This window comes from Antechinus flavipes, chromosome 1 (assembly GCF_016432865.1).
Source record: "Antechinus flavipes isolate AdamAnt ecotype Samford, QLD, Australia chromosome 1, AdamAnt_v2, whole genome shotgun sequence".
In the NCBI taxonomy this organism is placed as follows: domain Eukaryota; kingdom Metazoa; phylum Chordata; class Mammalia; order Dasyuromorphia; family Dasyuridae; genus Antechinus; species Antechinus flavipes.
The window spans coordinates 713,022,052-713,048,564 of NC_067398.1; the positions used below are offsets into that span (position 1 = coordinate 713,022,052).

The following is a 26,513-nucleotide window of genomic DNA, read 5'->3' on the forward strand; positions in this document are numbered from 1 at the left end:
TTCTTCCTTCCTTCCTTCCTTCCTTCCTTCCTTCCTTCCTTCCTTCCTTCCTTCCTTCCTTCCTTCCTTCCTTCCCTTCTCCCTTTCTCTTCTCCTTCCTTCCTCCTTCCTTCCTTCCCTTGCAGATGATTACACACTCAGTGCAGCCTGAAAAGGAAATGCCACAAAATCACTACTGCTTCTCTGCGTATGTTCCTGTTGGCCTGGCAGTGACCGCCCAGGAAGCGCAGGCCCTCCAGCAGGCAGCACCACCCACCCACACCTAGGCCATGGGTTGCAGCCGATGGAGAAGCACCGAGTACTGTGCATAAGTTCCTTCATCTTGGCAGTTTACTTTCCAGGGACGTCCACGTTGATAATGAGGTTGACACACGGATCGCCAGAGAAGGCTCAGGGTTTGGGAGGCTCCAAAGGGACGAGGGACATATGGGAGGGGAGAGGGATTAGACTGACCACTAAACTGAGGGTCTTCGGAGCCGTGGTGCCGACCTCGTGGTCGTGGGCCTGTGAAGCTGGACACACACCAGCGCCACGCTAGGAAACTGAATCGCCTCCATCTAAACCGTCTCAGGAAGATTCTGAAGGTCAGCTGGCAGGAGGAGGTACCAGACCCGGAGGCGCTTTTCTGAACTAAGCAGCCAAGCAGTCCAACTCCACCATAGAGAGCACAGCTCCCGGCCATCGTTCAAAAATGTACGTTTGCCAAGAAGGTTATTTTATGGAGAACTCACACAGGGCGAGAGCTCACGTGGTGGTCAGAAAAAGCGACACAAGGCTGCTCTCAAGGTCTCGCTGTAGAACTTCAGAATCGATTGGATGACATGGGAGACCCTGGCCCAGGACCGCCCAGCATGGCGGGCCCTCACTGGAGAAGGGGCCGTGCTCCATGACCAACTGTCCCAGAAGAAATGTGAGACGGCATTTCTCCCACCTCTTCATAGGGACCATTTGTGTCCGGCCTGTGGCAGAGCACTCCGAGCTCGCACTCTAAAATGGTGACGTCATTTGGGGTTCTTGGAGAGTGAAGGGCACCAGCCACCCAATTACACTGCAGCCGGGATGCTGCTGATGCCCAAGGGCCCGCGCTGACCAAAGCCTCTTGAGTCACTGGAACCAGAGGAAGGCACCCGAGATATCGAATGGAGAAATCATTCGGAATAAGCGGCCAAAGAGAAACCAGCTTCTGCTGGAAGCTCTCGGTGATGGCAGCTCATCACGTGGCCCCAGCAGCTGTCCCGAGGTCATCCCCAAAAGGATCTGGATGCAAGGAGCTGTGCCCCGGAGAGAGGGGGTGGCCACACTTCCTGAAGCGGCCCTTTCCACTGTGGGAGAGCCTGGGTGCTTAACCTGGGGTCCGCGAGTTTGATGTCAACCCCATTTTGACAGCAATATTCCCATATAACAGGTTTTCTCTGTTATATACACGGATCTGAAACATGGTCCAGAAGTCCATGCTTGGGGGGGTGGGGGAAGGAGTGGGACCCAGGAGAGAGAGGACGCCCCCCCATCTCTCAGTGTGAGGAAGCTGGCTCGCCATGCCCCGGGATGCAGCCCTTCTCCAGCTTCCCCACGAGCCACTGAGCCAGTCCGGGTTCTAGAGCCTTTCCTGCTTCTTTACCACATGCTGTTGTTGTCTAAGTGTCTCTCCTGCTTCTGCTCACTTCTCTCTGCATCGATTTCTTCCCAATCCTTCAGCATTTCTTACAGTCCAGGAGCAGTCTCTCACCCCTCACTGAAGGGCATGAAAAGAACAACTATCATGTGATCATCCACGGGGGCCTTTTCCCCTCCCTTTGGTCTCTCGAGGGCACGGATGACCTAACATCGACATCTCTGGGTCCGGACTTTGTGACTTTTTTGAGCTTCCCACAAGGCGGGACCAGTCCACAGCTCCATCCTCCAATGCGAGCTCGTTCCCCCAGGGTTTCTAGAATCTGCCACTTGCCTTTTCCCCAACTCCGCCAACCTGCGAGGTGTTTTAATTTGCATCCCTCCTTATTAGTGCCTGAGAACATTCCCCCCATCTGGCTGCTGCGCACCAACGTTTGCTGTCTGTCCACGCCTCCGCCCGCTTGGAGTGGGGTTTTCTGACGGCGAGGACGCGAGCTCACGTTCGCCTCTGTTGGATTTTACCTTCCGGAGTCAGACCCCCGTGTCCCTGCTTCTCCGAGTCCCTCCAGGGTGAGAGCTCTTGCTCATAGCTCTGAGCTCACACGCAGGTGAGAAGCACGACAGCTCCGCGCTCAGTCACGTCCCAACACGAGTGCTAAACAACATCTGGCTGAGCGCAGCTGTCGAAGGCTCCCTGGAACCCGTCCAAGGTGCAGGCTGTCATTCAGTCGTCTCAGTCCCATCCGACTCTGGGACCTCACTTGGGGATTTCTTGGCCATTTCCTTTCAACTCACTTTACAGAAGAGGAAACGGAGGCAAACCCAGGGAAATGACTTGCGTGGGGTCAGGAAGCATCTCGGGCCAGATTAGAATTCAGGAGCACGAGTCTTCTTGGCCCTAGTCAGGTGTTCTCTCCACTGTGCCCCTCGCTGTCCCTCCAGGCTAGCAGGTAACAGAAAACAGCACTTGGACGACCCATTTCTAAAAACCCGAGCTGAAATCTCCTCCCGACAGCTTCCCTTGTCTCACATCCATCCTCACGGGGCTCTCCTCCAACCCCAAGGACTTCCAGCTAAGCCATGGGGAATGGCCAGGCAGCGGGAAGCCTGGGGGTCTGATCTCCGATCGGATCGCAGCCCCCACTCCCTGCTCTAGACTAGACCACTGGGTCTTGCTGCTGCCCCCAGACCTTCCCCTTTCTCTGCCCAACAGTCCCCTGGCCCTGATACCAGAACTACGACAGTATCGAAGGCCTTCCCTCTGCCCGATAGTGTCTGTCACCGGGTCCCTTTCTGTCTAAATTGAATGAGGAGGAGCTGAGTCGTGCGGCGGATGGACTCTGGACCGAGACACTAGTTGTCTGAATCTGGACCAGTCACTTAACTTCTGACTGCCTCAGTTTCCTCATCTGTACAACCCGCTTCCCACTTGTGAGAGAAGACGAAATGCTCTCTGTGCAGCACCATATAATGATAATTATGACGGCGAGGTCTCCAGCAATTAGAGCACGAGCTTCCTGGCCGCAGGAAATGCCTCCTTTTTCTATCCCAACAGAAATCTCCAGCGCTTCTTGCGTTCAATGGACGGTAAGAACCTAATAAATCCTTTTTCATTCATTTGCTCATTCTTTCCACAAGACGGTACTTCCACCGTTTAAAACAAACAACACAGAACCTCGTTGGGAGGCGCCTGAGCTCATTTTCCTGTAATCTGAACATTTTGTGCATCTAAAGTAGCCGCTCCTTCCAGATGTATCAGGATGCCAGAGCAGCTGGGAGCAGCGTCTAGTTAAAAATGCATTTTGCCAAAGAGAAAGGAAAGAGCTTCCTGAGAATCGGGGTCAGCCGAGTTGATGGGAATCTTCCTGGCTTTTATCTCCCGAGCCGAGGCTCCGGAGCTCAAGGGCTCACAGAGATGTCACGAAGGCCGGCCAGTACAAGCAGGGGCTGGACCGTGAGCTCACTTAGAGGCTCCCCTGCCAGGGGAGGAAGCTTTCTCCGCCCAGGCCGATCCAGGACCTTCTCCGGGGCCCTGTGGCCTATCCAGGATCCCGCGGCCAGGACGGGTCCCACGCAGGAAAGGAACCCAGATGTTCCCAGGGTTGAGGCCGGCTCTTCATCACTGAGCCTCTCTGCCTCTCATCTAGTATCCCGAAGGGCCACAAAAGCAGCGACCATCAGAGCAGGCAGGGGGTTCCAGAGTGGGAGGGACCACATGCCGTCAGAGCTAAGGGGGTCTTCGGATGTGGGGACCCTGGGGGGGAGTAACAGGCCTAGACAGGAAGAGTGACTTCCTCGCCCAGGCTGCATCCCCAGGCCTCTCTTAATGCACACGGAGCCTGGGGCAGTAGGAGGTCTAATGAAGACCCCAGCCTGAGTCTGCATCATGGGAGGGGGAGGCTGGGCTCCCCGGGGCGCCCCCCCTGGGCACAAGCATGCACTCTCGCTCCAGGCTCTGCCATTACCCGGGTCTCCTTTTGTCAGGGTGGTTCTGAGTGACAGCGGGGGGAGGCTCCGGCTCCACTTTGATGGGACGTGAAAACCACAGAAGCCAATCTCGGGCCCAGACCGTGGACTCCACGGCCGTCACATTCTATTATTTCTGCTGGAGCAAATTGCTAACATTTTGGAATGGAGGTCATAAATTATTCAGAGCCCGAGCAAAGAGCCGGAGATACAAAGTGCTGTCATAAAACTCCCGGCGCTGGAAGAATAAGGAAGGAACAAAGGAAAAACCCAGGAGAAACCTCGAGGTGGCACTTCTTGACCCGCTTAATCACTCGCCATGGGGAGAGCGGTTTACTGCACAAATCCCCAGCTTGGCGCACCGTCCATCTGTGCCCGCCGAGTCTGCCGGCTCTGCCAGGACGCTCCGAGAGGGCTCTTCGGGAAGCCTTTCTTGAGGTCCCGGCCGTGCTCCTCACCTACGGCACCTCACCCAACACCCCTGGCAGCCCCTCCATGGGCAGAGACCTTGCCCTGTGGGTCACAGAGGCAGAGGCTGCCTGAGCCCAAGGGGGGAGCTTCCTGTGCCATCCCTCCCAGAACCTCTGTTCCAAATGCTCGAGAAAGAACAAAGAAATCCTGGGCCGAGGACTGGCTGTGATTAACTTTTCTGTCTCCTTCAGGGCCTTCTACAGCGGGAGGTGCTTCCGGTTCTTGGGCATCTGGACTCCGTTAGTCCCGACTGGGCACAGGGAGTCCGGCAAACACTGTGGCTCCCGGGCCCGGCCGGCCTGCTCTGCAGGCCAGGCTCCGGGCACTTAGCCCCACAGGAGGGTGCGGGGGTGGCCCCATCTGACTCCCTCCTGCTCCCCTGGACAGGCCAAGGGACTCGTCCGCAAGCACAAAGCCAGCACATGTTTTTCCATTTAAGAAAATCATGGCTATCTGCATACATTAGAATACCTAAGTCAAAATCCCTAACCAGATGATCCCACAGCCTTCCCAAGGTCACTGCAAGTGTGAGAGAAGGTCCTGGAACAGAGCTGCTGGGAGGGGGCGGGAAAGGGGGACTGCTGGGCCCGAGATGGTCTCTGGGCACCCGCTCAAAGCGTTCCACATGTGTAACAAGGCCCAGAGCACAGGGGCCTCTTCCCCTAAATTCTTAGAAATGGAAAAACCAGGAGAGAGAAGGGTCCGGCCAGACAGGGAGACCCCCGGCAGGGGGGCCCAGCCAGGCAGGGGGGCCCGGCCGGACAGGGGGGCCTGGCCGGACAAAGGGGCTCGGCTGGACTGAGGGGGCACCCAGCAGCGAGCTCCCCGGAGGAGTGGAGCATTCAGGTCCCTGCTGGAGAGAACCCCGGCCTCTGTCCATGAAGAACATAAGAGCGTGGGGTCGCCCCCAGGTCCCTGCTCCCCAAGGCTGCCTCCCACCTCTCCCAGCTCATGGAGCAAGAACGGGGGAGGTGAAAAGCCACCGGGAGGCTGGACTGCCAAGAGGCCTGGACGTAGAGCCGCAGAGGAAGGGCTTTGTGGGAGCATCTCCGCTTCTGCATTTATAATTAGCACATTCTGCAGGAAACGACTTGGTTTCCAAGATGGCACAGATGGAGTAAAAAGTGCAAAGAGGAATCCCAAAAAGGCCAAGGAAAAATAAAAGCCATATAAGGGAAGGAAGGCAGGGAGAGGAGAGCTGGCTTTTCAGCCAGAGAATTCCACGGAGGGAGGAGAGATCTGGGTCCGGGAGGCAACGAGATGGGATGGAAAGAGCTCTGGCCCGGAAGGCAGCGGGGGCAGCCATGCTAGCCTCCTCTGTGTGGGAAGAGGCGTGGAAAGGACAAGGTATGGCTGTGGATGGAGATGATGTTTAATATCCTTCCCAGAAGCCCTGGGATTGTTACCCAGAGAAAGCAGAAGAGGAGGGGGGATGTAAGTTCTGGACACCAGCTTGGAGCCCGGCCCTCATCCCGACTGGCTAAAGCCTCCTGGGCAGAGTGACTCTGGCTAAGTCAGAGGGCCCCGAGAGGGGGGAAGGACCCTCTCTATCTTACAGGATCAGTGCTGATCGGCCTCAAGCAGGACTGGCTCTGGCCTCCTCCCTGAGGAGACTCTTGGAAGACTGGAGACAGGACATGGTGACCACCACGGGCCGGAGACCCTTCATGCCGGCTTACCAGGCCGAAAGCCCTCCTCTAGGAGCCAGTCAAGGCCTAGACTCACCTTCTGAAAAGCTGTCTTCTGAGGAGATGTTTCTCATGGTCCTCCAACCCCCCCAAGTAAAAATGGCTGGTTGGACCAAAGCAGAACGGAGCTCACATCACCCCGAAGCACAGGGACGTAAGCGGGATTCGCTTACGGGGGATCCATGGTTGTATTTTTCACCTCGATTACTCGGGAGCCCTTTTACTACGCCAGACCCTGACTACGATATTCACAGTATCGCACTGTACAGCACAGAGACCACACGAGTCAAGTCCTAGCCCTCAATTAGCCTTATCTGTAATATGGAGACAGCACTTTTCTCCTGCCTCCCAAGAGGGATTGCTGAGAAGGTCTGAAGGCCGCCTGTGCGCTGCATGAATTTCTTTGCCAAGGGTCACCGTCCAGACTTTTCGGTGAGTGGGACTGACATTCACGGAGAGCTCTACAAAGCGCTTCTCTGGGTCACTGGGGACCAGATCCCAAGGGCATCCTGGAGTCCGTGGCCCGGGGCATGGGGAGGGGCACAGATAGAGCAATGCAGAAACTCCAAGGCCTTGCTGTGGCCCTCCTTACAGAGGAAGCTGCCTTCCGGGAGTGTTCTCAGATAAGAGGGAACTCGTGGGTTTGGAGGATTTAGAACTGGAAGAAGTCTTAGGGACCGTCCAGTCCAGAGTGAGCCCCAGAATGAGTCACGCAGGGAGCAGCGAGCAGCATAGTGGGGCTTGGAAACCAAGACCGTTTACTCCAAATCCAGGTCTCTCCCTGTTCCACACTAAAACTACCGGGTGGGAATCCAAGAACAACTTCCTCATCCCAAGTACCACTCTGTAGAAAACCCTGTCCCAGGAAGGCTCCTGGCTAGCTCCTCCGGTCCCTGGTAAACTGGCAAGTGCTTGGAAAATTCTGGTGCTTTGAAGTTCTCTTGAAGATTCCGTAAATATCGTAATAGTTTGGAATACTTTTTATGGCTCTTTTTCATTTGCAAAGCTAAAAGAGACTTTTCTTGCCAGATGCAATTCAGCAAAGTCCTTTCCAGAGGGAAAGGCAGCAAAGAGTTTGTTAGAGGGCGAGAAAACTGATATAAGCCAACGGTGTGCACTCTCTCCCACCTCTGGCCCCTCTCCCTTCTCTGCCAAGCCTCCAACTGAGCCAGTGAAGTGAGCAAGAACTTTAGACTGATCATCTTCCATGAAGATATTCCCATTGCCTATTTTCCTTTAAAAGCACCTAATCGTGAATTAGGAAGGACTTTAGAGACCGTCCAGCCTGGTTTCCCAGCTAACACGTCCCTGATACATTTGCATTGTCGACGTAATGGGGACTGGTCGAGAGAAGCTGAGTCCCCCGAGGAGGTGCCGGCAGGGATGCTCAGTGACCCTGCTTCGGGAAGCGTGTCGGTGGAAGGCGTGGGGTCCGAGAACAGGGATTCCACTGGCCCAGTCCCCGGCTCATGAAAAATCCACCAGATGCACAAACTACAGGCCCAGAGAGCAGCGACACAAAGGCCTTCTATCAGCCACGGGAGCACTAGTTCGCGGATGAGCTATCAGAGCAATAGAAATAGTCAGCAAATGGCTCAATGTTGGGCAAAAAGGTCTTGGGCCCTGGGAGGTGCTGAGCGTGGTCAGCAGGAGGGTGGGGAAGTAAAGACACGAACAGAATGCCTCCAAACAGGAGCTAAAATGCTTTCTGGTGGGGAAGCGTGAGAGAGCGCCCGCCACCGGGGAGTGAGCGCCCGCCACCGGGGAGTGAGCCTGGAGAGGCCCCAAAGGAAGGGACCTTATAAAACAGCGTTCATAGCACCGTTTCTGTAGCAGCAGAGAACCGGGGACCCCGGAGTCACCCACCGATGGGGAATGGCCGAGCAGCCCGTGTTCTGGGATGTGAAGGGTGAGCCGTAAGAAGTAACAAACACGAAGAAAAGCCTGGGAGTTATGGGGAATGGGGCAAATGAGGAAATAAAACAGAACAACACACACACAACCTCCCAACAATGCAAGTGCAAAAGACCAAAAATCCGAACGCCCAGTAACTGTGAGGAGCAAGCTTGGCCCGGACAAGGGGCCAACCTTCTCTTCCCCGCTGGGCTTCTGGACAAGAGGCGGACTGTGGGCGGGGAGCATGGCAAACCTGCCCAGTGGGCCTTCATCGCCACTGTGGCTGCTGCTGTTCAACCGCTTTTCTTCTCCTTGCTTTCAAGTCTGTTAGGTCAGAAAGCTTTCTGTGCTGGGAGGGGACGCAGGGAAACATTTTGACAAGAAAACCAGATTGAGCCCTGGAGGACCACGGAGCGCCCCGCTTTTGGAGCAGCAGAGGGGATGTAATCAAAGCTGCCAGCAGAAAGGCCCGGCCCCGCTCGGTCCTCCGCGGGCTGCCCTCGTCCCTCCCCCACTCTCCGGCTCCCCTTCCCAATCCCAATGTTCTGATCCAGCTCAAGCCTCTTCCATGTGTGACTTGCTCCCTTCTGCCACTCCCTCAAAGCCTGGAGGAGACCCACCATCCACTTCCTCTGCTTTCATTAAGTGATGCTCAATGAAGGAGGAGAAAATCCCTCAGGCTCACAGTCAGGGAGCCCTGCAAATGCACAGTGTGGTACCCAACCTCAACCCTCTACAGCACCCCGCCTACTCAATTCCATATCTCTTCCGGGCCTTCCCTTCCCTCTTAAAGTCCCCAACAAATGGCCCTTTGCCCATCCTCACAACTCAAGTGACAGTGTGGAAAGATGGCCCTGGAGACCCCTGAGTCCGATCCTGTCTTAGACAAGTCCCCTCACCTCCCTGGCCCTGGTTTCCTCATCTGTGGGAAGTTGGACAAATGGCTTCTGAGATCCTTCTAACTCTATGAACCTAAAGGAGAATTCATCATTAATTGCTCCCCTTTTTTCCTTCTCACATCCCTCTGACCCAGTCCTCCATGTTTTCCTTTATCTCTGAGGAAAAGTTGGTCCTGTTCCTAGCACAGACAACTGCTCTCATGGACTCCTGATCCCATTCTGCCCGGCTTCTCCCGCAGACTGCCCCCGTCAGGAACCTTGGTCCCCAATACATCCTCTTAATCTCTCAATCCCTCCTGATCTCTTGGCTCCTCCCTGTTGCCACGCAACCATCTTATACCCCCCCAGTTGCTGTCCTATTCCTCTCTCCTCCTTCTCTTGGGACCCTCCTTCTCCTCTTCCTCAGCCGGGTGGTGCAGCGGATAGAGCGCCGAGCCTAAAGTCAGGAAGAGACAAAGTCAAAACCAGTCCTAAACTCTTCCTAGCTGTGCATCCTGGACAATACTCTACCTCTGTCTGCTTTTGTTTCCTCAGTCGTACAATGGAAAATGCAAGAGTATCTCATGAGGGACAGATGGGATAACATTAGTGAAGAACCTTCCCCAGGGCCTGGCACATAGAAGGTACTTAATACATGTTTATTCCATCCCTTAAGAAATGATCAGCGGGCTGATTTCAGAAAAGCCTTCTGGAAAGATTGAACTGCTGCTGAGTGAGGTGAGCGGAACCGAGAGAACCTCGTACATGGCAACAACAGGTTATGGGATGACCAGCTCTGATGGTCGTGGCTCTTTTCGACAGTGAGGGGATTCAAGGTCGTTCCAATCGACTTATGATGGAGAGAGCCATCTGCATCCAGAGAGAACGATGGAGACTGAATATGGATCAAAGCATACTATTTTCATCTTTCTTGTTTTTGTTTGGTTGATTTTTTCTATTTTTTCTTTCACCTTTTGATTTGCTCTTTCTTGTGTAGTATGACAAATATGGAAAGTATGTTTAGAAGAACTGTACGTGTTTAACCTATATTGAATTGTTTGCTGTCCATGGGAAGGGGTGGGAGAAAAATTTGGAGCACAAGGTTTTACAAAGGTGAATGCTGAAAACTATGTTTGCATGTACTTGGAAAAATAAAAAGGTATAAAAATGGGAAAATGTTTATTGCCTTTCCTTTTCTCTTTTAAAATAATTTTTCTTTTTTTAAATTATCAAACATTTTCCCTCTTTCTCTTCCCCCCTACCCACTGAAAAGAAAGCAATATATAACTCTTATATTACAGATGTATAGTCAAGGAAAAGTTTTCCTGGTCATCATGGCCGAAAAATGTGTCTCTCATTGTGCATATTAGTACAACATCTCTCTATCATGAGACAGACAGTATTCTTTTATATCACTTCTCTAGAAACACGGCTAGTTGTTTTGTTGATCAGATATTTTCCAGAATAGTTTCGTTTATATTGATGTCAGTAACAATTGCTCTCCTGGTTCTGTTCACTTCCCTCCATCATGTGTCAGTACTTATGAGTCTTCCCAGGCTCTCAGAAACGGTCTTAATTTCCTACATCAAAATAGTATTTCATTAAATCATTATCTGTTTAGCTATTCTACAAACGATGGTCACTACCTTGTTTCCACTTGTCATCACCAAAAGAGATACTGTAAAAAACATATATATATATATATATATATATTTTTTTTTTTTGCTGAGGCAATTGGAGTTAAGTGACTTGCCCAGGGTCACACAGCCAGAAAGTGTTAATTAAGTTTCTGAGACCAAATCTGAACTCAGGTCCTCCTGACTTCAGGGCTGGTGCTCTATCCACTGCGCCACTTAGCTGCCCCCTACTGTAGATATTTTTTAGATCTCTGACCTTTTATTTTTTCTCTGATCTCTTTAGGGAATTGACCCTCAATGGGTCAAAGAACATACATGATTTAGCAACCTTTTGGGCATAATTCCAGATTGCTTTCCAGAATGGCTATACCAATGCGTAGCTCCATCAATGGGACATCAATGAGTCTGTTTTCCTACAGCTCCATCCCCCGAGCACCCAGCATTTCATATTTTTGTGCGCTCTCACTCACAATTTAAACCTTTGCAACAGTCGTCTTGATCTCTATCTGGCCATTGGACCCAGATGGCTCTGAAGGGGAAAGTGAGGCAGGTGCCCTTGCCCAACCTTCCCTCACATCAATCCAATTCACTTACGTGTCCCGGCACCACGCCACTGATGTCATGGTCCTCTCTGAGCTCAAAAAGCAGCAACAACAATAAACCTTTGGACCGCATCGCTTAACTGAAACTGCTCTCTCTAAATGTATCAATGATATTTTTTAGCTTTTCTCAACCTTCATTTACTCTGACCTCTGTAGGATGTGGAATTGCTGACCGCCCCTCCAAAACTGGTTCTCTGGGTTTGTATGACTGCTTTCTCCCAGTTCTCCTTCCACCTAAATGACCGCTTCTTCTCAGTCTGATTTCTTGGACCCCACACATCTCAGTCTTTAACTGCTCTGGGACCTGTCTGATCTTGCCCATCCTGCCGCCTCCTCTTCTCTGTTTCGGATCTCAGTAGCTCTAATAGGTTCATTATAATGTTTACACTAATAAGCCTAAATCTATACACCAGCATCGATCTCTCCTAACCTTTAGACTTGCATTGCTCACTTCGTGTTGGACATTTTGAATAGCTATCCCATAACCACATCAAACTCAACATGGACAAACAGAACTCAAGAGCTTTCCCATCAAAACATCTTAAATGTCCCTCTTTACAGGGGAACATCGTCCTCTCAGAATTGTACATCAGCACACTCCTCTGCTCCTTACTGTATCTTTGACACATCGGTGGCAACCGATGAGAAACCCCAGCCATCTCTGAGTTTTATTTCACAATGTTCTCCTTCACACACACCAGAGTCCCAGTCACTCCATCTCCCACCTCCGAGCCTTTGCTCTGACTGACCCCCATGCCAGAAATGCCCTCCTTCCTCAATTTACCCTCTTGCCATCTCTTGAAGTTCCCTTTAAGGCTCAGCTTGCATGCTACTTTCTCCGTAAAACCTTTCCTGCCTCATTCCCACTTATAGCTTCCCATGCCTTACTCCTTAATCCCCTATTACCTCTCCTGTATGCATTTTGTATGTGGCCGACACAAGAGTTTAAGTTTCCCAGGGGCGGCGAATGTTTCATTCTTGTCTTTGTAGCTACGATCCCTAGCACAGTACCTGGTATGCAGTAGGCATTCAATAAATGCTTACTAAATGATCTTATAGCAGTGTGAACGGTGAACTAGAAATCATGGGCCAAATGATAGTACCGTCAAAAGCATCCGGAGGTAATTTAGCTGGGACCCAAACTGTAGATCTTAGTAACTTGATGTCAACTTGGAAGGGTTCCAAAGAAGGAATCTGTCCATGGTCCTGAGCTGTCATTCATATATTCTCATTCTCTCTCTCTCTCTCTCTCTCTCTCTCTTTCACTTTCTCTCAACCTCTCTCTCTCTCTCTCTCTCTCTCTCTCTCTGTCTTTCAGACACATACACACACACACACACACACACACACAAATGATATGTTTATCAAATTTACAGAGGATTCCAAAGAGGAAGGGAAAAGTAAGCATTGGGTCCAAAAATTCAGGCTCTGGATGGATCTTCATTCACAGGTGAATCACATAAGAAAATATTGCATAGAGATCAACATAGTATCTTAGACTTGGGCTGAAAAGCCCATTTTTCAGGTTCAGGATGGGGAAGGCAGGCTCAGGTTGCAGCTTGTCTAAGGAGTGATGAATTCTAGGGGATTGTGAGCTCAATGAGTTTTAAAAGGTGCCACAGTGGCCTAGGAAGTGGCCGTGATCTTGGGCAGCATTAATAGGGCATTACTTTAAGCAATCAGGTCAGAGGGCACGTCTCCATTGTATTCTACCCTGGCCAAAACATATCTGGAATTTGGGTGCCATATTTTAGGAATGACAATGACAATCTGGAGAAGATCCAGAGAATAGCCAAGATGACAATGAGCTTTGAGTTCATTCCATGTGTTTCTTAAATTAAAAAAAAATTAAATAAAGATTTTAAACATTATGAACAGCCATTTTCATATACAAAATCACAAATTGCACATGAAAGTGTAGATTTACTAGATACAACTTGTTTGTTTTGCAAAGAACGCACCAACTTTCGCATGGTAGCACTATCCCTTCTTTCCTTCTTATCTATGGCCTTTCTGAACCTCATTCACTTCTTATTTTCATGTGTTTCACTGACATTTTCTCTCCTCCTTTCTCGCTTCCTCCCTCTCTCCATCCTTCCTTAGAAGGAGCACTGTCACGCCCTCATGGCATTCCCCTTTCCCCAATCAAAGCCCTTCTTTTAACCAATAAGTACAATTGAGCAACACAAGTTTGCGCTGCATTAGTCGGGTCGAAAAATGTCCAGCCCATCTCTAGTCCATCACCTCTCTATTGAGGGGCGGGTCATTAGTCTCCTGGTCGCTCCATTGATCAGAGAGAGTTAAGTCTTTTAGAGTTGTTATTTATAATGATGTCGTCAACATGCAAATTGTTCCTCGCGTTTTATTGACCTGACTCTGCATTAGCTCATTCACCTCTCCCGGGCTCTCTGAAGGTGTCCCTTTTGTCACTTGTGATGACGCCATCATGTGATGGGCAGCCACTGACTTTGATCCCATAAGAATGTGCCCGTGGCTCCCTTCTCTGCCTTCCTTCTCCTTGGGACACAACCTAGAGGGGATATTGCCGAGTCAAGGATGCATCACGACTCTGGGGACCGAATTCTACGGAATCCAGAACCACTTGAGAGCCCCAGGAATGGGATTTCAGGGCGTCCGCGCTCTCACAACCTCTCCAACAAGGGCCAGTTTGGGAGACATGCCGGAGGATCTCCGACTTGTTACAATGTGGAGGTCTCTTATATCAGAGATCTGGAGTATTTTTATGTGTGACTGTTGGCAGCGGGCAGCGGGCATTTCTTCTTTTAAGAACAATCTATTTGTATCCTTCGACTATTTACCTATCGGGGAGCTGAGGACTGTTTGAAGAAACTGGGGATATTTAGCCTGAAACAAACGCTTAGGGGTAATACAACAGTTGCCTGTGAAAGGCTGTCGTGTAAAAAGGGGATGAGACTCATTGTTTCACTTTAGAGAACAGAATCAAGATTATTATTATTATATTATTATATATAATATATTATTATTATATTAGGAAATATCTGGAAAATATTCCTAGCTTTGGGAACTATGAGAAGGTTGAATGGACTGTCTTGTTGGGATGAGCAAAGGTTAAAAAACCATCCATCAGGCACTGTGGAGGGGGAATTCATTTGCGGGGATTGGTCAGAGAAGATCACGGCAGAGAGAAATTTGGGGACTCCCAGTGCGAGAGGTAGAGCTGGGGAGAAGTTCTGGGCTCCTGGGGTGATCCCGGGGTAGCAAAGGGGGCTTCCGCTGGCCCCGTGGTCCCGGCCGGAGCCCCCCGGAACACTTTCCCTGAGAGTGAGTGGATGGCAAGGAGGACTTTACTTCTCAGCTACTGCAGGAGAGCATCTAAATGACATCGATGCCCTTTGCAATGGAAGGTACACGCTTTCAGCTCTCGCAGTAACTTAAGTCTTCAGGAGAGGAGGGCGGAGAGGTTCCCCGAGGGATCGGAGGGAAATTGAGATCCAACCTTGAGCGGCGGCAGACAAGGCTATTCCAGAGTGAAACGGAGAGAGGCTGAGTCAGCACTTCTGCCTCAACGTCGCTTTCAGGCTTTAATCCAATTCAATAAATACGTTTTCTACTGCACCCAGGAGCTCTCACAGGGCCTGAAAAGGATTTCTGAACAATACGCTGAAAACGTCTCTCGATAAAAAGGTCCTTTTTTGGGGAAGCTTCCACAAAATGGCTTATTGTGCTAAGAAAAGCCTGGAAGAGTTTAGGGTACGTGCATTCTCGGCTGGAAAAGAGGGGACAGTCGAGGTCTAATGTGGGGATACATATTTCTCCCAGAATGCAGCTTCTCCTCATAGTTATGAAATCCCAATCGCCACCGGGGACTGGGGAACGAGGACATGTGAACCTCTGATCAAAGAGGAAATTCTAGATCCCATTTTGTCCCCTTCCTTGCTCCCCTTTTCCCGTCTCTTTCCCCCTAAATCCTCACTCTTCCTCACCAGGAGCAGCGCCAGGCCAGGATGGACAGCCCCCCCCCCCACAGCCGGAGGAGCTTTGTGAGTTTCTGGGGCTGATCAATATTCACCTCCACCCTCACTGGCTGCTGGTGGTGATGCTGGTGGGGGGGGCAGCTTCTAGGGAGATGGGCGGTGACCCTAAGGTCACCGGCTCGGGGTGTTTTCGGGCTGGGGGAGACGCCGTAAGCAAGGAACCGGTGCAGCGGGAACGTGGGGGGGGGCAGAGGGCCAGTCTGCCGGAGGCGGCGGGCCCGGCGGGCCGAGGGCTTAGCTCTGGTCAGTGGGAGAGGCGGGAGTGAGGGAGGAGGGGGGGAGGCACCGAGGGATGGGCGACGAAGAAGGGGGCAGACAGGTCATGGCCTCAATGCTTTATGGGCAAGGGCCCGGCTTGAGAAGCTCAGGAGGGGGACCCTAAGAGGCTGGAGGAAGGATGAGAAGGTTTGGAGGAGTCCCTGTGGAAAGGGGAGAGTAAGTGGATGAGGGAGATGGAGGAGGACTGTGAGCAGAGGACACAGAAAACACTGGGGGGGCCTGAACATATTAGACCCTCCCAACGCCCTGGGCTTTACAGATGAGGAGACTGAGGCAGAGGGTAAGAGACGGGCCCAGGGCCCCGCAGACACCGGGTGCAGTGCAGACCGTGCAGTTTGGGTCCTGCCACTGATGATGGGTGATCCCGGGCAAGTTCCCTGCTGGGACCTCCCTCAGTTCAGCGCAAGGCTGCTGGGGGCGGGGGCTGCGCCCCGAGTGTCAGGAAGCACCCAGCCCCTTTTCACACGCTCTTTGGAAGCTGCTCTTTGAATCCTGAGAACACAGAAGGTAACATCATTTTCCTCAGCCTGAAGTTAAACACAGAGGGAAAATATACAATTAAGGTTCATGTGTTCGACGGAACAATGAGATGAGCCCTGACTTTTTGCTCCTGAAGTCATAAATATTAGGGTTCCTGCAACTCCCACAAAGCCCTTCTCGGGAATCAGGCTGCGCGAGCGGCTTGGCGAAAGCCCAAAAAAGGTTAACCTATCATTTGGCTGGCCCGTTTCCGTCCCGGCCTCGTGTCACCCTGTGAAGGAAGGGAAAGAATCAGCTCGATTCAGGAGCCTTCCTCAAAGTAATAATTAAAACTCAAAAGGTGTCATAAAACCTAATCACTGTCTGCTGGCTTCGGCGCCGATTTCTCAGGTTCGAGTTCGTTTAAGAGACTCTGGGAGCCAGGCTCCCTCTTACATCCACATGGCTTTTCCTCCAGAGAGTCAGGGCTCTTCATCAGACTCATTAACGAGCCGCCGTCCCCGGACCCCGCAGCCCTCCCGGGCACTGGGAGCAGGGGGGAGCGGGTGCGAGCGGCTCAGGGAGAAGCGGGAGCCCGGGCCGCCCGAGGGGAGGGCCACGGAGGGGCTTTTGGAGCGTTAGTCGCCGGCTTTCCCCGCCCGGGACTGACCTTTCCCTGCCCTCCGATGCGCTTTGTCCCTGGTAACAGCCTAACCTTGTGAGGACTACAGAGGGAAGCCGAGGCACAGGCCGGGCTTGTCTGGCTCATCTGGCTAAGGAAGAGTCTAAGGCGAGATTTGAACCCGAGCCCTCCTGACTCTGTGGGAGACTCCTGACAGCCTCCCCTCCCATAGTCCGAGAGATGCCTGGTTCCCCCAGAAGACCACAGACCCGACCTCCCATCGGCCATCTCTCCCGGCGGGTTCCTGCTCCCCAACGTCCCTGCGCCCCCGGCCCTCGCCCCCCGGAGGGGCCGCAGTGGCTGCCGAGGCCCTCCCTCCTCCCTCGAGGGACTGGGAGCCCGACTCGCAGACACCAACGGGACAATCTGGGGCCGTCTGCCCCGGACTGAGTCACCTGCCTCCCACCCCGAGAGCGGCCCCCCGGCTCCCGCCTCCGAGGGCGTTCTCAGCCAACCGCCGCCCCAACATCTCCCCCTTTCTTTAGTCTTCCCTCTGGTTCTTCCAAACCCAAGCCAAGCCCACACCCCACATCCTAAGTCTCCCCGATCCTGGCCCTTCCTGCCAAGTGGGGATGGGCAGGTGAAAGATCCCTGAAATTGCTTCCAACGCTAGCGTTCTGTTACAGAATTCCCAAGTCCCTTCGGGCGCAGATAGTTTGTTTTCTTTATTTAAGACTCCTCCTTCTCACACATTCTCTATTAGAAAGTCCTCTAACCTCTGACATCGTTCTAGACCTATCCCAGCCCCGACACCCCCGTTCTAAGCCCCCTCCCAGCTCTGACACCCCCTGTTCTAAGCCCTCTCAGCCCTAATACCCCCTGTTCTAGGCCCCCCCCCAGATCTAACAGCCCAAGTTCTACGACCCCATAAACGCCGTGGGGCCCAGTGCGGTTGTGGAGCTCTCGGCACGTTCTCCCTGCCTGTAACAACGCGCCAGGAGCAGAGAATGGTTTCCATAGCAAGAAACGGGGGTCGGCGCTGACGCAGATTCCAGGAGGAAGGTCGGTGGCGGGCGCGGGCAGAGTGGGCCGGTGCCCAGCACAGATGGCAGAGCCCGGGGCCCCACCTGCACCCCCAGTTGGCGCGCCATGTGAACAGCAGCCGCCACAGATGGAGCAGCTGGAGGACTCGCAGGTGCAGGGGGTGGATGCCAGCTGCGGCTGCACGGGCCCGGGACCAAAGTCTCCCCCCGTTCCTGCTGCCCCGACCGCAGACAGAAGCAGACAGAGCAGGAAGGGGCCCCCGCGGAGGCAGCCACAGGCCGGCAGGGGTCCCGATGGCCCCCCGGCCCTGCATGCATCGGCAAGGGCCCCCGTCCCCGCTGGCAGCCCCCGAGCCCCCGGCCCCTCGGCTCGTTCCCTCTAATTCTGGGTCACGGCAGGGGAACGAGCCCCCCTGGGGAGTGCCCGCTCTGAGCTGGGGCCTCTGCCCAAGGATAAGCGGCCACAGTAGAGTCCTCCTGCTGCCCGCCAGCTGCCTGGCCCCCACCTGGCTCTCTCCCTCCTCTGGCCCCGATGCCTGTGCCCACACTGGAAGCTCTCCGTCCCAGTGACCGCAGGACTGGGGAGCTCACATACAGTCGGAGCTTAATAAGTGCTTGCTAACTCAGCTTGTGTGATCCAGACATGTCCGGAGCCGCTGGCCGTCTGCGAGGGGATTCTCTAAGGCTCTAAACCACAGAGAAGATGGACTCCTCCCTTGGATCGGGAGACCCCAAGGCCAGAGCCCTGGACTACCTCCCAGAAGCCTCTCTGAGGGGGGTGTTATCAGAGGAAGAGGAAGAGGGGGAAGAGGAGAAAGGAGAAAGAGGAGGGAGAAGAGGAGGAGGAAGAAGAGGAGGAGAAACAGGAGGAAGGGAGGAAGAGGAGAGCGAAGAGGGGGAGGAGGAGGAGAGGAGGAGGAGGAGAGGAGGGAGGGAAGGCGATCATCCCCCACCCCCGCCCCTGCTCCTCCAGTTGCAGAGGACACAAGCGCTCACAGTCCAGACTCTTGGAAGGGGGAGCTGGGGCTCCATGACTTCCAGGGGCATGCTCCCCCAGAGTCGGGCTGCAGGGCGGGGGGCCTGGGGCCAAATCCAATGGCGAGCCTAGGACGCCCACTGCGAGCCTGGGCGGCAGAAGGAGCTCCCGCGAGGACCCAGCTCAGTTTCTCTGGGAGGGGACGTTCTCCCGTCCCGGACGGTTCCCGCTCTGGGCTCCGGGGAGCCTCGGGGCGGGGTTCCTCCCCGTCGGCCTAATAGAAACGTTATCAGTGCCCGGGCCGGGCTTCCAGTGGAAGCAGCCCACGGGGCCTTCTGCCTCCTAAGCCCATTTAGCCTCACATGTTCATAATCATTTGTGTAAAGAAGAAGAAAACTCAAAGCGCTAATTAGGGAGCGGCGGCGGCCGGGCTCCTGCTCGCCACCTTATCTTCCTTATTCAGTTCTTGAAGACTCAGCTATTAAAAGAAATTAAGTCATTCATCAGGCCCATTTCAATTACCTGCTGCTGATAACATCGGATTACAATTAGCATCGACAAATGAACCAAGTGCCAACTGCCAAGCAGAAACATAAGCTAATTTACTGCCAGGCTCTGCCCGCCCGAGAGCGGGCTCTGGAGCCTGGCAGCCGCTCCATCATGGCAGCAGTGCCCCCCCGGTCCAGGCTCTGAGTTTGGCCAGAACTAGATGGGCATCGAGACCCAGATGCTCTGCTCATGTGCCCAGTGGTCATAGCTGAAAAGCACCTCGGAGCAGAAGGGGCCGGGGGTGTCAGGGCTGGGAGGGGGCCTAGAACAGGGGATGTCAGGGCTGGGAGGGAGCCTAGAACGGGGGTGTCAGGGCTGGGAGGGGGCTTAGAACAGGGGAGGTCAGGGCTGGGAGGGAACAGAACAGGGGTGTCAGGGCTGGGAGGGGGCTTAGAACAGGGGAGGTCAGGGCTGGGAGGGGGCTTAGAACAGGGGATGTCAGGGCTGGGAGGGAGCTTAGAACAGGGGAGGTCAGGGCTGGGAGGGAACAGAACAGGGGATGTCAGGGCTGGGAGGGGGCTTAGAACAGGGGAGGTCAGGGCTGGGAGGGAGCTTAGAACAGGGGTGTCAGGGCTGGGAGGGGGCTTAGAACAGGGAATGTCAGAGCTGGGAGGGGGCTTAGAACAGGGGATGTCAGGGCTGGGAGGGGGCTTAGAACAGGGGATGTCAGGGCTGGGAGGGGGCTTAGAACTGGGGATATCAGGGCTGGACACTTCTCAGAAGACCAAATTTTCCACTTTGTAAAGGAGACCAGCACTAGCAGAAAAAGCTTGTTCAAACCCACAGAACGAGGTACAAGCAGACCTGGGGATGGGAGAATCCTCGTTTCTTGAGTGCTGTTTATTTAATTAACAACTTTAGTCACTTCGGTGCCGCGGTTTACAGACAATGTCTTTTATGTAGTCATTATCCTAGGTGACAGATTTGATCAAAAGGAGATAATAAAATGATTATTTCTTAACTGAAGCACAGTGGAGGACATATTACTGTAATTGAATCATTCTCTCATCATGAAAATATAGATGACAGGCGAATAAACCATTGGGCCTGAGTCAGGAAGACCAGTTCAAATTAAGCCTCAGACATTTACTGCCTATGGGAGCCCGTCTCCCTCAGTTTCCTTATCTGTGAAATGGGAGGTAAGGATATGATATCCTATGGTGGACAGAAGGAGGAAAGAGAAGGAAGGAAGTGAGGGAGGGAGGGAGGGAGGAAAGAAAGAAGGAAGGAAGGAAGGAAGGGAGGGAGGGAAGAAGGGAGGGAGAAAGGGAGGAAGAGAAAGAGGGAGGGAGGGAGGGAGAGAGGGAGGGAGGAAGGGAAAGAGGGAGGGAGGAAGGAAAGAAAGAAGGAAGTCTTTAAACTGACCAATTCCAGTTTGTGGGCGAGCTTCACTCACAGAGGTTATTTTTTCCTTTGTTCCCAAGATACCTTGGGGCTTCCTGGCTAGATTTTTTCTTAAGGCCCATCCATGCCTTAAACCAAAAGCAATCTGATTCTCACTGCCACTTACATGGCCATCTACAAACACTTATTAAGGGCTTCCTGTGTCTCAGGCCCTGCAGGCCAAGGGACTTCCCTGAAAAGAACCTGTGTCAGAAGCCCTGGCCCGCTCCTTCCCGAGGAAGCCGAATCCCAGGATTTGGAACAGCTTTTAGGGCAGGAGCAGAGCCGAGCTCTGCTTTCTACAATAGGGGTTTTCCTTTTTTCCTATTATAGTACGTTGTCTCTCTCTGCTGTCTCTATCCCCTCCCCATCTCTCTGTTTCTGTGTCTGTGTCTATCTCCCTCTCTTTTTCTGTCTCTCTGTCTCTCTAATCCTTGTCTCTGTCTCTGTCTCCCTTTTTCTGTCTCTCTGTCTCTCTATTCCTTGTCTCTGTCTCTGTCTCCTTCCGTCTCCTTCTCTCGCTGCTTCTTTTCTCCCCCCAGGTCCCAGTCCCTTTCTTCTCGGTTCCAATCCTGCATCTCATTTTCTCCTAAGCGTTTTTAACGGGCTGTTCCTGACCCTGTTCTCAGGCTTCATGCACAGAGAGTCTCTTTGGCTGCTCCCAGTTGCTGCCATCCTTTCGGTCCCAGCCACGCAAGCTTGGGCCCACCCTCGGCTCTCCGCCGCCCTCGGCCCCCCCCGTCCCTTCTCCCCTGGCCTGCGCCAGCCTCCTTCTCTGGTCACCGTGACCTTCCCAAAGCCTCACTCTGCTGCTCTAGAAGCTCGGGGGCTCCCTATTACCCAGGAGCAAACACAAACTCGTTGGACATTTATAGCTTTTTTTTAACCCTCACTAGTGATTAGACAGAGGAGGGATTTTGCTGCTCTGCACAGAGACTGCGCCGCCCAGCCTGGGGCCTTTGTGCAGGCCGACTGCCCCGAGTCTGGCAGGCTCTCCCTCATTTCCTCTAAAGCTGGGCCCCGACGACCCCTTCCTGCCCGGAGCTGTCCCCCACCCTGGCTCGGAGCCGGCCCCCTCCCCTCCTAGTACATCCCTCGCGTCTCTGAGATGAGTGACTCCCGCGGGCTCCCTGAGGCAGCCTCTCCTTGGTCGCCCAGGGGACGTCTGGCAGCGGGTGGGCCCCGAGAGCCTCTCCCGGTGCTAAGGAGCCATGAAGAGGCCCGAGCTTCGGCCGCCTCTCTGGGACGGGGAATTCTTTCTTTAAGGAACCGACAAAGTTTTCCCAGCTCCACATTTTGGGAGTTTCAGTCAGGTGACCTTTGAGTCCCCGGCGGGAAGATGGCCAGCGGGGAGTTCTGTCCGTGTTTCCCTGAATCCTCCCGTTGCCTCCTTGAGCTCCTTCTCGGTGAAATGACCTTGCCCGTTTTTGCGTTCCAGGATCCCGGCCCCAAGCCCTGAAAGGGGCTTCTCCCCACCTGTCCCCACCAGGCCGGGCGTCCTTCCTGCAGCCGGAAAGCCTGGCCTTTGGCTCTCTGGGGAAGGGGACGCGTTATCCCGAGTCTCTGAGGGGGAGTCCCTGAGGGGGAGTCTCGGGGGGGGGGTGTCCCTGAGGGGGAGTCTGGGGGGGATGTCCCTGAGGGGGAGTCTCTGGGGGAGTCTCTGAGGGGGAGTCTGGGGGGAGTGTCCTGAGGGGGAGTCTCAGGGGGGGAGTCTGGGGGGAGTGTCCTGAGGGGGAGTCTCAGGGAGGGAGTCTGGGGGGGTGTCCCTGAGGGGGAGTCTCGGGGGGGGTGTCCCTGAGGGGGAGTCTCTGAGGGGGCGTGCCGGTCAGTGCCAAATGCGTGGCCACATGGGTCCTTCGCCACGTTGCTGGAGGCAGTGTCACCTGCCGGGGCCCAGCCTGAGCCTTCTCTGCTCTGAGATGCTGGGTTGTTGTTCCCGACCAAACAAGGGCCGGCCAGTCAGACGAGGATGGGAAGGGAGGCCCCGCTGCTCCGGCCGCGTCTCCCAGAGTATCCCATTTCCCGGCCGAGCTCTCTCACGGGCACGAGCCTGGGAGTCGGCAGCACGAAGCTCCCGCCGGGCCCTCGGCCAGGTTGCATGGACGGCGGTGGGCGCTGGCAAAGGGGGCTCCCGCAGGCCTGAGGCCAGAGGCCACGAGCAGGCGGAGCCCATCCAGCGGGTCCCAGGCCCTGCCGGGGCGAGGGTGTCCTCGGCGCCCACGAGAGGGCCCGGAGGCTGGCTAAAAGCCACCCTCAACCAGCCAGAGGGAAGGCGCGGAGGTTCCTGCAGGGCGTGGCCTTCAGCAGGCACGAGGGACAGCACGGAAGGCGGCCGCGGCGATGAGGGTGGGAGGTAGCCAGGCGGGCGCCCACAGGCGGGGAAGCGGCCTGAGCCCGGCGGGAGAGCGGGGAGAAAGGGGGCCAGAAAGGTGGGAAGGGAACGGCTTATAAAGGACTTTTAAAAGCCAAACAGAGGACTTTATATTGATGCTGGAGGGAAATGGAACCTCGGTATTGATCGTTAAAATACCAAAGAGTCTAAATCAGCCCCACTCCCTTCACTTCCAAATTAACAGGCGGGCAACAAGACCTGCTCCCCCCAGCCCCCGAAGAGCCGGCTCCTTCCCATGTTGGCGACCCCCCCTTCAAGGGCCCACAGGGCTCCGCCACCTTGGAGCTGCAGGGATCCCTCAGACTCTTCCTTTCAGCGCTGAGGAGGGAGAGGAGGAAACAGGCACTTATTAAGCACCTCTCCTGGACCCAGATGGTCCTGGGAGGGGGTGGGGGGGAAGCTGGGTGACTTTGCACAGCCTACCCTCACTTAAACCCAATCACCTGCAAGTCAGGACATCACCTTAAATAATCTGGGAATAAGACAGCTCCTTCTCACCCTTCCTTCCTCCCCCCCTCTTCTTTCTTTCTTTTTCTTTTTTCTTCCTTCCTTCCTTCCTTCCTTCCTTCCTTCCTTCCTTCCTTCCTTCCTTCCTTCCTTCCTTCCTTCCTCCCTCCCTTCCTGCCTTCCTTCCTCCCTTCCTTCCTCCCTCTTCTTTCTTTTTTCTTCCTTCCTTCCTTCCTGCCTTTCTTCCTTCCTGCCTTCCTTCCTTCCTTCTTCCTTCCTTCCTGCCTTCCTTCCTTCCTTCCTTCCTGCCTGCCTTCCTTCCTTCCTTCCTTCCTCCCTCCCTTCTTTCCTTCCTTCCTTCCTTCCTTCCTTCCTTCCTTCCTTCCTTCCTTCCTTCCTTCCTTCCTGCCTTCCTGCCTTCCTGCCTTCCTTCCTCCTTCCTGCCTTCCCTCCCTCCCTCGGCTCCCTCTCGAGCAGCCTCGGGTCCAGCCAAATGGAGCTTCCTGTCCCTCTCACGCGGCATTCCCCGTCCCCGGCCGCAGAGAAGCCCCACCTGCTTCCAAGCTCTGATCGGCCTTTCCCACTCTTCTACCCCAGCTGCTGGCACGGGGTTCCCCAAAATTCCCTCAGACTCACTGTCCACACCTGACACACCGCCCTTTGTAGCTGTGTTTTCTCCCCTAATCCAACGGGCGCCGTCTGAGGGAAGGCCCTGTTTTGTCCCTGCCTTCTGGTCTGCAGCGCCTGGCACCGTGCCAGGGAAGGAGCCGGCTCTGATTGGCTGATTCTGAGGATGGTGAGCACACGGTTACCACACGAGAGACAAGTGAGCTCAGTGGCTCGGCCGCCTGTGCTCCGGAGTCCCGGCAGCTGCCCGCGCACCCATGAGACAGTAACAGCTTACTGGGCACTGGCCCCTGTCGCCTCGGAGATCAGGCAGAACTGCTCTCCCTCCCTTACCCCAAGAATGTAATTGTTTGATCCTTTTAATGAATGGGGAAAACTGAGGAAGGGCCGATGGGGCCTCGAAGCGGACTGGGCGAAACCCCCCGAAGCTGCTTCTAACTGCAGTTTCTCACCAAGTCCTGGGAAATGGACACAAATCGGTTTGTATTTGCTCTCTATGACTATCAGACCCGTCGCTCCAGTTTGAATATTTCTCAGCGCCGTCCCTAGGAGGGTACGGGCCTCCCTTCTCTCCCACCCACCTCCACGTCTACGGGAAATGTGATTAAAGTAAAAATCGCCTTTGGGAGGGAGGCCGGGCAGAGGGGGACGGACGGGACTGGAGCTCTACGAGGGAGGAGGAAGAGGTTTACAGCCTGTGGCTGATTGTGTCTGATCGTAGAACATCACCTCCTCCCGCCGCCTCCTTTCTCCCATGAGTCGCTGGGCTCCAGAACCAGCTGCGCGTCCCGGGGGGAGTCCGGGGTCTCTCCAAAGGGCACGTTCCCGATTCCTGCCTCCCGGTCGCGGCCTGAGCCTCGCTGCATTTCTGTTACCAGCCCCCCTGAAGCACAACCGCAGTTCTCGAAAAGCGATTCGAGGTTTCCTCAGGGTGGACTCCTCCCTCCAAAGCAGTTTGTGACCCTTCCTTTCCTTATGCAGGGGTCCTCAAACTACGGCCGCGGCCAGATGCGGCCGCTGAGGACGTTTGTCCCCCTCCCCCAGGGCTCTGAAGTTTCATTTAAAGGCCCCCAAAACAAAGGTTTTGTTTTTACTCTAGTCCAGCCTCCGGCAGTCCGAGGGACAGGGAACTGGCCCCATTTAAGAAGTTTGAGGAGCCCTCACAACCCACACCCCGACAGCCGGAGTTCTGCGGGCTGGCGAGAAGCCCCTCCTGTGCGGATGCTTCCAGGCTGCTCCTAGGATGACAGATGTTCCGAGTCCGTCAGAACTTTGTCGGTCTGCTGGGCCCTGAGCCACCTGCTCCTTGAGAGCCCGAAAGCAGCTAAAACGACACCTCCTTATTTCCTCTATTTATTGCTTCTGATGAGCCATCACCAACTCAATGCAAATATAGATCCGCCAAAGGCTGGCAGCCGGGATCCGGCCCCGAGACTACCTGTGTTCTCCTAGAGCCAGAGAGTACCAAGACGGCAACGCGTTTTTCAGGGGCTGCCAGGGCTACCGCGCCCACCAGGGAGGAGGAAGTCAGACCGGCCGGCCTCCAACGGCCTCCAAGGGCCTCCCCGCTGCCCGGGGCTGAGCCTCTCTGTCCCATCGGGGCAGGGCCCCACCCAGGAGACGGGTCTGGCCAGCCTGGCCTTGGAGAAGCCGGGAGCCGGATGCGCCCCACGAGCCACCTGCAGGGGGCCGTCAGTGCCCGGGCCGGGCCTTGGAGAAGCCGGGAGCCAGACGTGCCCCACGAGCCATCTGCAGGGGGCCGTCAGTGCCCGGGCCAGGCCTTGGAGAAGCCGCCTGCAGGGGGAGCCTCTCGCTGCCCGGGCCGCCCACAAACCAGAAGCGCTCATTAGGCTCATCCCGGTAAGTGCCCATCAGCAATCACAGAAAATCAATCTGACTTCAACGGAACCTTCCCATTTAAAAATAGCAGCCTGTGTTCACACGGACACCGGCGGTTCCGGGAGCCCCGGCAGGAGTCTGGGAAGCTGCGCTCCCCGGGACAGTGAGTGCACCAACCAAAGCAATCTCCCTACAACAACCTCCAATTCCAGTCAACTGATGACTACCTAGAGCTGCTTTTTCATTTAAACCGAGCCCAGCCTTGCATCATTTCGTTCCCTTCTCTCTAATTAAGTCAATCCGGGCTCTCTCTTCTCCAGACAGATTAGAAGGCGGGGCCCTTTTGGTTCTCACGCTTGGGGCTCCGGCCCCGTCTGAGAGGACGAGGAGGCTCGCGAGTCCGAGGGTCAGAGGCAGCGTCCCCAACTCTGACCTTCCCGGCCCCCTGGCTGGTCCCCCTGCCCCGCGTCTCTGGCCTTACCCAGGTAGGAGGCCCGGCCCCAGCGGCCCCGTCTGAGAGGACGAGGGGGGCTCTGAGTGCGAGGGTAGGAGGCGCGTCCCCGGCTCTGACCCTCCCGGCCCCCCGGCTCTGACCCTCCCGGCCCCCCGGCTCTGGCCCTCCCGGCCCCCCG

General features: G+C 54.8%; 1 protein-coding gene across 1 annotated transcript in view; it reads right to left on the bottom strand.

Annotated features, from left to right (window-relative positions):
• TTC28 (tetratricopeptide repeat domain 28) overlaps window positions 1–26,513 on the bottom strand; it is a 224,000-nt gene that overhangs the window by 111,839 nt on the left and 85,648 nt on the right. The gene's annotated exons all lie outside the window — the stretch shown is intronic.